Source organism: Patiria miniata, unplaced genomic scaffold (assembly GCF_015706575.1).
Source record: "Patiria miniata isolate m_02_andy unplaced genomic scaffold, ASM1570657v1 HiC_scaffold_2, whole genome shotgun sequence".
Lineage (NCBI taxonomy): Eukaryota > Metazoa > Echinodermata > Asteroidea > Valvatida > Asterinidae > Patiria > Patiria miniata.
In genome coordinates, this window is record NW_024037058.1 from 8,567,303 (window position 1) to 8,577,457 (window position 10,155).

Below are 10,155 nucleotides of genomic sequence, written 5' to 3' on the forward strand. Positions count from 1 at the left end.
ACTGACCCACTGACCCTCTTTTAAGGCCAAGTAAATATGAGAACCCTAAGATTAACAGACACAATCTGAACGGATACTTTTACAATTGGCTTTTTATCTGGACAAGGCATCCATCATGTTGTCAATCAGTGGTGTTATTTGATATCTTTCTCATTTTTGAATTGCAAGGGAAAAAAATGCTACATAGGCTAGCAAAAAGAGTCCATATGCCATTCAGCATGTCCCTGGCCCTGGGTTCATCTATTCATATCTCTGAGAGGGGTTTCATCGACTGCACTGAACATGTCCCTCAGCTGCTGTAGAACTTTAACTTCCACGACAATAAGTCTCTGAAACAAGTCATATTTTCATAGTTATTTTAACTTCACTATGAAAATTATCCCCTCTGAATTTAATCAGTATTGACTGACCGTTTTTGACTGATGACGTTTTCAAACCAGAAATAACTTTTTGCGCACATAGAATGTTTACTGAAGTTGATCACACCGTTAAAGATTCATTTTTGTAACAAAATAATTGATTGTACTGGATGGGATTTAATTTCGTGATCCTTTGTTAGAACTACATAAACATATTCCTTTAACTGGGCAGTGCATAATGAAAAGGCTGTTCGCCCGACCACTCTGCGTTTGTTGCTCAACAAACACGAACCTCTAGTTAAATATCTATATTTCTCATTTTGTTATTTACTTTCAGCTGGAGGAGGAGGCAGCGGAGGAAGAAGTGGTAAGTGAAATAAGTAAAATAAGTATTTTATTTTTTTATTATTCTTTAGTTGATATATATTTAACGTGTACGTACTGTACATGTAATTCGCGAGCAAAGTACGCACAACTTTAAAATCCTGAATGTGCACAAAGGCACACCACAGTGTCTTCGCGCGTGAGCATCAGGTGTCGGACTTTAAATACGTTCAAAGACTTGCGATGGTCTCACAGACTAATCCCCAACCCTAATAAGTTTGGATCACTCAAAATACGCAGTGGGTGAATCCTTGATTTATACCATAAACAAATGGTGTGTACACATATGTACATTACATTGTGTACCGGTAGGCCTTCATGAGTGTTTAAGAAATGTGCATGCTTACCAACTATACTTGAAACTGTCAATAGTTCTTACCAAGGTTAGGTTAGCAACATTTAAAACCAACAAGAGTGTCGTTGACACATGTATAAGGCAGCGTTTTTGGGGTTTTTGTGGTGGGAATTTTCAAGTTGAATCATATTCCATGAACTGTATAAGCAGTGCATAATGAAAAGGCTGTTCGCCCGACCACTCTGCATTTGTAGCTCAACAAACACGAACCTCTAGTTAAATATCTATATTTCTCATTTTGTTATTTTCTTTCAGCCAGAGGAGGCTGTTGAGGAAGTGGTAAGTGGAGACTTTGAATGCTTTCTTTTTGCTGTTCAGATTTACTGAATATACTGTTCGGTGCAGGGGTGTAAGTGATGCAAGGGTAGCGGGTATATGCCAATAAGGCCTATTAAGGCATCCCGTTTTAATTCTGTGGTTCTAATTTATAACCAATCCTTTTTTTTGGGCTTGATCCCGAATGAAGAAAGCAAATTTTTGTTTTACTTTGACCCACTCTTCAATTTCTTACCAAAAAAAACAGTGGGGTTTAGGTAGTATAAATAATGAATGATTTCTGGGGCATTCCCTAACAAAGGCCAGATTCCTTGTAATTAAAGTTTGTTACATCAGTTTATACCACCTAACTTTATACCACCTAACTTTGTGTTATTTGGTAGAACCCTAATAACTACTTACTCATACAAAAACATACATGCAGGGCTTCAGGCAGAAGGTTTTGATATTGAGGTTTTTTAAGATAAAATGAAGCTGAAATAGACTTCCATGTCAAGAATGCTACTGGGCATTTTTACCTAGATAACCCTGATATTGCCCGCTCAAAAAATTATAATAAATAATATTTCAATCAAAAATATAATATAATTATGTAATTATAACCCTTCATAAGATGGAATTTTGCGTGGGGGTGATGTAAATCAAATGAGGTTTGCCCTTCACCAACGTATAATGACTGTATACTCACCTCCCGAGCGAGTTGCTTTCTAGTGCAGACGTCTTACCACTCAACCATCGAGCATATGGGATCAGTTGACTGGTTTGAATCTAATTTTTTCCCCCCAACTTTCACTTGGGAGGTAACACACTAAGTGTTTATATACATTGTTTACACATCGGTGAAGGGCAAAACAGAATTTGATTAATTAATCCTCCTTAATATATATCGACTAAAGAATAATTCAAATTTTTTAAAAACAATTTGTGTATAAAATAATTTGATGTGATACCCGCTAAACCTTTGAGGGTCATTTTTATTATATCCCTGGCTGTAATCCAGAGGGGGATATTGCGATAGCATATTCCTTCTGTGTGTATATGAGTTTGTTTCTGATTTCAATAGGAGACGTTGAACAATAGAGGACAGTAGGTTCTCAAATTCCCGAGGGCACATTTGACACATTTGATGCACTGGTGCAAAGATTACAAAATGACCTATGCATCTGTCAGAAAATGGCCAAAAAGATGTTCTATTCCTTGGTGCGGATGTTTGTTCAGGATTCTTTAATATTTGGCTGTTTTGGCATTTAACTGAAACAGCCTTTGTTTTTGTTAAGATTTTTAAGTTTTCTTTTTTTCTTCTTTCTTTTTTTTCAGTCATTTTGCCCATAGCATTTGTACACGTTTTTTTCTTCATTCCGATTACTTTTATACTCCGCACACACTTAGACCAGCACCTGAAGTTGTGTGCCGAACATTGACATCATCGTGAGTCGAATGAAGTCACATTATGCAATTTTTCTGTTGTGACCATTTTCTAGCAGAATTCGGCCAGATCTGACAGATTGGGCTATATCTCCAGGTCTACTTCACTCTACTTACCTGTAGAGTAATACTACTTATGCATATTCTCCGCAGGTATTTTCCGCTAAGAGTTATATACAATAGCGCCCTCTGGCGCCCTACCCATAATACCCCGTGGCATGCGTGCCTCGTGAGCGTCCTCTTTTCTCTTAGCGGCAAGTCGGGTAGGACGTGTGTAAAATAGCTCCTGTTTTCCTGGTCAATTTACTCCCCTTTTTCGCTTAAGAGCAGTTTATAATAAAAGAGTTAATAAAACAACAGTTTGTAGAGCTCTCATCATCTTCTTGGTTGTAATTATTTGATTATTATGAAGCGTTTGGGGAGAACCGATCTGTCACAAACCGGGGGGAATTCCTCTCCCACGGGACGGACCGAGTTCTCGGGGGGACTCTGCCGTTAACGCCACGTCATTACCGCGGCAGCAGTCCCTCGTCCAGCACCCTCAGCCACTGCCGGCTGGGGGCGTTGGCAGTTCCGCTGACCAGTTAAGGGGACCTCGGTCTCCTTCTCCGGTCAATTCAAGCAGAACACCCAAACAATGGGCACGCTCCGGCAAGGTTCCTCCAAAACATATCTCCTGTGCCGGAGCAAAGCCTAAAAGGGCCGTCAGGGCAAGCATACATGGCTCGGGTACGAGCACCACTGTATCGCCTGGCCCGGCCTCCCCAGATCACGGGCACTCCGAGGGGACTAACCGCCACTCTTCAGTTGGCTCTAGTCACCCATGCCCTCCCGACACAGTGCCGAGTACCACTGGTTGCCGGGATGGGCTATTGCACGGGCTACCGGACCGTCCAGGTGCTGAGGTGCTGTCGGCCGGGTACGTTATGAGTGATGCGGAGCTGGTCACCCTGGGGGATCCCAGACCGACGGCCCCCGTTCTATCTCGCTGTGAGGGACCACTCTCGTCATCAAATTTTTTCCGTTGCTCGGGGGTCCCGGTGCCCCAGGTGTCTTCTGACTTGTAGTCAAACACACCCTGGGGCCGTTTTTCAAAGAAGAAGAACAAGAAGAAGAAAGCTGATCGCCGATCACGCCGTTCTTCTTCAGATTCTGACGTTTCCTCTGACCGGTCCCACCGGGGCAAACGCTCCTGACGTGAGGACTTGATCTCGAGGTCTGTTTCCTGCAGGCATTTCAGTCGATTTTACCTACACTCTCGGCTATGTCTGCAGGACGCCAGGCGGGCCCTAATGGTGGCCCCCCTGGAGTGGGGAGCCACGCCCCACAACCCTCGGTTGTTGGTCTCGCCTCTAAGTCTCCGGTCACCGGTCACGGTTGTGTGACCCGTGACCAAAGGGACATACCGCACACAGTTAGCCGTGCTCCGGGAGTCCTTATCTGCAGTGAATGCTTTATAGTCGTCATTCATTGGTCATGATTGCGTGGCCCAAGCACAACGAGGTACACATGTACATGTACAAAAATGAAAAAACACATGTTCATACATGTTCATGTTCATGTAAACTGCACACGGTTGCGTGCTACACCGGAAGCCCAGCCTACGGCGAACGAAACTTCACATTCACCAGCTGTGGGCCACGGTCGCTTGGTCCAGAGACAACGGGACCTACCGCACACAGTTAGCCGTGGCCGAGGATCCCCGCTTGTGTTTAGTCTTCACCCATCTGCATAATATTAGTATGTCTATTATTTCTGAGGGTGTTGCCCAGCCACCACCGCGTGGTTCTGTTCTATAGCCCCTCCAGACGGCTCTCAGTCACTGGGGTCAACTTGGCCTTAGCATTCGGCTGATTCATCCGATGATGACGAAGAATCAGACCGGTTACAACGTCTGTCCATCGCGGAAACGGAACTCCGTTTGCTGCATAGGGACATTACACGGGTACTTAAATTACCCTCCTACGATGAGCCCCCTCAGCCTAATCACAAATTTTTCAAATCAAGCGCAGGACAGGCTCCACATCTAACAATGACAAGGTGTTCCCCATACCTCCGTTGGATCAAGTGTGAAACACATCGACAATTAACGGACAAAATGGTGTCCATATTTCTCAGGCGGGAACGGCTTCATTATTTTTTCTAATCTGGGCAAGTTTATTGCACCGATCCCACCGCGGCATACGCTACCGGGATGAGGACTCGGATTTTCGGCCCACTCTTTACAAGCCTTGCAATTGTTCTCGGCTTCATTATCGGTCATATACATTAATACATGTATTACCTGGCGGGCACGTTAATGAAATGGTCCGTCTGAGTTTAGTTGCGAGCCGTGAACTCTGTAGCCCTCTACATTAATCACGGTTGGGTGACTCAAGGACAAAGGGACACGTCGCGCAGTGCTTAGCCGTGCGGCAGTGTTTCTTGCTGTACTGAGATCGCTACATTTTTCATGTACATGTACATTGTACATGTGTGCATTACTTGTGTATGTACACTGTCCATTGTCTCCGAGGGAGTTGTTCAACAACTGACTGTGGCCGTGTGCAACTCGTCCTTCCAGATATGTTTTACGGTTCTCGTTTACGGGGTCTATTCGACTCTTGCATAAGGATGGCAGCTGCTCTTTACAATGAAACCCAGCCTGAGCATAACCTCAGCAACTGGGTGTTGTTCAGGCATGTTGTGGACCACATTCGAAAGATTGTGGCTGTATTCAAACTGCCTGCTGCTCTTCAAGCAATTATGTGATCAATACCATTTTCCGTTAGTGAAATTCGGTATTTTTTGTCACATCTTCCCTCTTCAATGCAGCTAAGCACAAGCTACCAGCAGAAGAGGGACCTCATTATTCAAGTGGCCCTTCGTAAATAATACTTGCAGAAGTTTGAATACACTTTGCAGTAGAATTAAAGTGGGTTCGGCAATACGCGTTCAGCCTTCGTCTTTATCCTCATGAAGTACATTAGGTTTAATGCTTTAATCTTGACTCGACAGTCTTAGTGGACGTGTTGACCGCTATTTTCACTGTCAATTTCACGGTCTGCACTCTGCACTCAATACTATTTTACAAGAGTGCAGACCCTAGCAATCTTGGCCTGCCGGGGTTACATGCTTGATGAACTGTTTCTCCCGTCAAAAAATAGGGCGCCCGCCAAAGATTCGAGTCCCACCTTTTAAGTTTTGACGGACAAAGATCTTTTCTTTTGCAGTGGATATCGATGTTAATTAACATCCATATTGGTCGATGTCGACTACATGCACTCAAATGGTCAATCTCAGAAAGCCATCAACCCCATGGTCAGGCCAGCACAGGTGGAGAACAAACTGTTGTTTGTTTTCTCAACTGCAAACCTCTTGAATTTTTTTCCCAGATGATTTTGTGTGGCCGTGCTAGCAACATTTTTTGTACGCCATTCCACATAGGATAAGGCCTTCACTGGTAACAACAATTTCGATAGGTTTCAGTTGTTTTGATGACTTCCTCCACCCATCTGTCTCGTAGGAGCTCGTCAGAGAGACTTTGAGGCTGACATCAATACCATCGGGCCGGCACAGTGTTGCGCCTGTCTTGTATTTCCCTTGGGAAGATGTTGATGAGATTTAGTCGACTGTTTAACACATCAGCATGGGGAACGAGCCCTGGCCTGAAGGGTACACAACTGCAACTCATTTTCAGGCCAGAGCACTGAGAATTTCGCGGTTTTCAAACAAAGATTCTCGCTGCAACTTCATGGTGGCTCCATCCAGCCTTTTTTCCGCCTCACTCCTGGCCTCTGCTCAGATAGTAAAAGCGATTTGACTGCGCCGTGAAAACAAAGATTGGTGGCATTCACCTATTTTCTTGTATCGGCCCAGTCTTCACTGCATTCAGTGCAGGCCATGACCTGACTTGTGCAGCGCCTCCTGTGGTTCGACGTTGCCAACCTCACAAGGGTGGGCCTCTCACAGATCCCAGCCTTCACTAACTGTCATGGCAGACATTGTACCCTGCCGGTTTACTAACCACCACCCGCATCTAGTGGCGGATTGGTGAGGCCCTGTGTGAGCATCGTTCAAGTTCCATTAACATACTTGAGATGCTGGCAGTCTCGGAGAAACTGCGACGTTACTTTCTATATTCGGTGATGTGCCAGATGATCCTGGTTCGATGTGACTTTGACACGGTTGTGGTTTACATCGACGACCTGGTGGGCAGGCAGCCTGCACAACTGTGTACACTCACTTGAGAAATACCCCATTGGGGTTTTTTCCTCATAGCTTGATCTTGCTTTCGACGGTCCTCATGTCAATCTGACTTGTTTCATGAACTAGTCACAGATGTCCAGGCTAATGCCCGAGGGTTCCTGACCCCTGCACATGGCACACGAATACGATGGTGATGAAGACCGACAGGCTACTTGTATACACCTTCCTGTCATCTTCCTCTTATCCCTTGGGTACTTAATCAACTGGAGTAGAAGGATGACAAGGTCCTCTTCTTTACCCCATGTTGGTCCCATTGATTGGTTTCCCAGGGCTACAACCATTCCCTTGGTTCACCGGTTGGAGGTACAAATGTTCTTCCGAGGAGAACAATATTCTGTTCCAGCACAGCTTTGGTTTCCTTCACCCTGCTCCGCAGGAATTTCTCCTGATGTGCTGGATGCTGTAATGCAATCCCTTAGCACATCAGACCTTTCTAAAACAAGCTACAGCTTTTACAGCCTGCACTTGAGGGACTTCTAACACGACAGTAGATTACTTTATGTTAGTCAGTCGAACCTCCATGTCAGTTAACTTATTAAAGGGGATGTTTTATTAAACACCCTTGAATTGCAGGACCTCTTCAACACCTTTCTTATCCAAAAGTGTTATAGAGATCTTTAGTTCTGTGAAACCAGTGAACAATTTCACATCTGTTTCATTTGTCCCTACAGTTGCCTTTTTTGTAAACAGTTGTTACTTCTTGATATACATGAAGTAAAGAACTGTTTTCTGTATAATAGAGATGGACGACATCTGGTGGGAACCGAGTGTGCCCATCCGATTCCTACGGGAGGATTTTTGTTTTTTAACTAAGACTGTCGGAGTCCTCTTTACCTCCGGACATCTTTGTTCCAGGCATCAAATCATTGTCCATTCCAGACGGAAAATGTTGGTGCCGATCATGACTTTGACGTCTGATCCCTAAGGAAGGTTTTTTGAACTAAGACAATTGAAGTGACATCATGATGCCATCATCATGGGTCACGTGACGTCTCGTTAAGATATTCAATCATTAAAAATCAATATAAAATCAACCGTGAGAGACCTGAACATGACTTTTGTGGGAATTGATACAATTATCGAGGGTCTTCATTTTTTATATTATGTGAAAAATCATTTGACCCTTTCTTCTGGTTGAAACCGGAAGTGCCTTGTAATTTAAAATTGGTGAAAGATGTGAACTTGCTTTTAAAGATGTATGCTCTAGCTATTGTTCTTTTCCATAACATTATAGTTATAGATGAAACTTGATGTGTACGTCATCATGATGTCATCACGTTGCATGTGATGTCATAATTCAAAGCCCTATGAGAATGTAATCACATATTATGTATATGCCACCATTTATTATAAACAGAACTACGCATCCTTTCTTGATGGAACATATTACTTGAAACTTTACATGTCACATGTCACAAAAGTTACTGAAACAGCCCTGTGTTTGTCCACAAACATAAATGTAGTTTTTTTTTCTTTTTCGGTCATTTTGCCCATAGCATTTGTACACGTTTTTTGGTTACCGGCACTTTGGGCACTAAAATAAATCTAATTGACTTCATACTTGGCACACACTTAGACCAGCATCTGAAGTTGTGTGCCGAACATAGACAACATCGTGACGTCATCATGAGTCGCTTGACGTCGCAATTTTTCTGTCGTGACCATTTTCTAGCAGAATTCGGCTAGGTCTCACAGATTGGGCTATATCTCCAGAACTGCAGGTCCGATTGGGATGAAAGTTGATATGTACTTAGATTGGGATGTGTTACAGATGAAAATTTAAGTGACGTCACGATGACGTCATCACGTGACATGTGATGTTATATTAAAGTTGCATATTTTGAAGGCCAATATCTGCAGAACTACAGGTCTGATTGGGTTGAAACTTGGTATGCACCTAAACTGGGATGTGTTGTAGATGAAAATTTAAGGGATGTCACAATGAGGTCATCATGTGACATGTGACGTTATATTAAATTTGCATCTTTTCAAGGCCAATTTCTACAGAACTACAGGTCTGATTGGGTTGAAACTTTGTATGTACCTAAACCGGAATGTGTTATAGATGAATATGTAAGTGACGTCACGATGACGTCATTGCGTGACATGTGACGTCATTGTAAATGTGCATATTTTGAAGGCCAATATCTACAGAACCACTGGTCCGATTGGGTTTAAAGTTGGTATGTACCTAGACCGGGATGTGTTATAGATGAAAATTGAAGTGACGTCATGATGACGTCATAATGGGTTACCTGACATCTAGTTACAGATTAATAGATTTGATCTTTAAAAATCAATATGAAATCAACTGTGAAAGACCTGAACATGAGTTTTGCGGGATATGATAGAATTATCGAGGGTCTTCATTTTTGATATTATGTGCAAAATCATGTGACCCTTTCTTCCTGTTGAACATATTGTTTGCTAGTGACTGATTTCATTGAGCTGTTAGAGACAGAAACTTTCTAGGCACAGGAATTATATGCAACGTCAATAAAAATAGGTTGCCAGCCAAAATTTGTGTGATAAATATACTGCTTGACAGTGGTTCCCAACTAATGTTTGCCTCATGCACAAGTTGTTCCATAAAAATTGGTTCCTGACACTTTTTTCCTCACTTTTTTGTATGTTTTTGTTTTCTTTTTCTTTTTATCCACAGGAGGGCTCAGTTAATTAAGAAGCACCGTTGGCAATGCCTTCTTTCGTTGATTTCTTCAAAATGAGAGCTTGCCAGAAAGTATAATTTCACAGGGAGTTTAGTCCCCTTACTATCTTTCAACCAGTATGTTTTTCAACAATAATTACGCCAGTTACTTTTTTGGATAGCTGCAAATGATGGACTCGGGCTTTAAGGTGGTTGTACCTTTTCTGTTATTGTTTTCTACTCATTAGCTTAGACATCACATTATTAGTGATGTAACCTATTAAATTTTCCTAACAGCAGCTAGAATGTCTGACATGCACGTCAGAATTCACAGAATTGCCCCTTAGGTTTTTACTTAATTAGGAATTCTAATTATAGAGCTGGCATGTGTAAACCTTTATCGGCAAATTTCGAGTAAAAGCCACACATTTAGCGAAATCTTAATTTGAGGTCTCAAATGC

The 10,155-nt window shown here is 42.7% G+C and overlaps 1 long non-coding RNA gene across 1 annotated transcript; it reads left to right on the top strand.

Moving 5' to 3' along the window:
* Positions 1–694: 694 nt before the first annotated feature.
* Positions 695–9,736, top strand: LOC119726602. The gene is made up of 3 exons (XR_005270840.1): positions 695–726; positions 1,354–1,377; positions 9,710–9,736. It is a non-coding gene; the product is annotated as an uncharacterized LOC119726602 (long non-coding RNA).
* Positions 9,737–10,155: the final 419 nt, after the last annotated feature.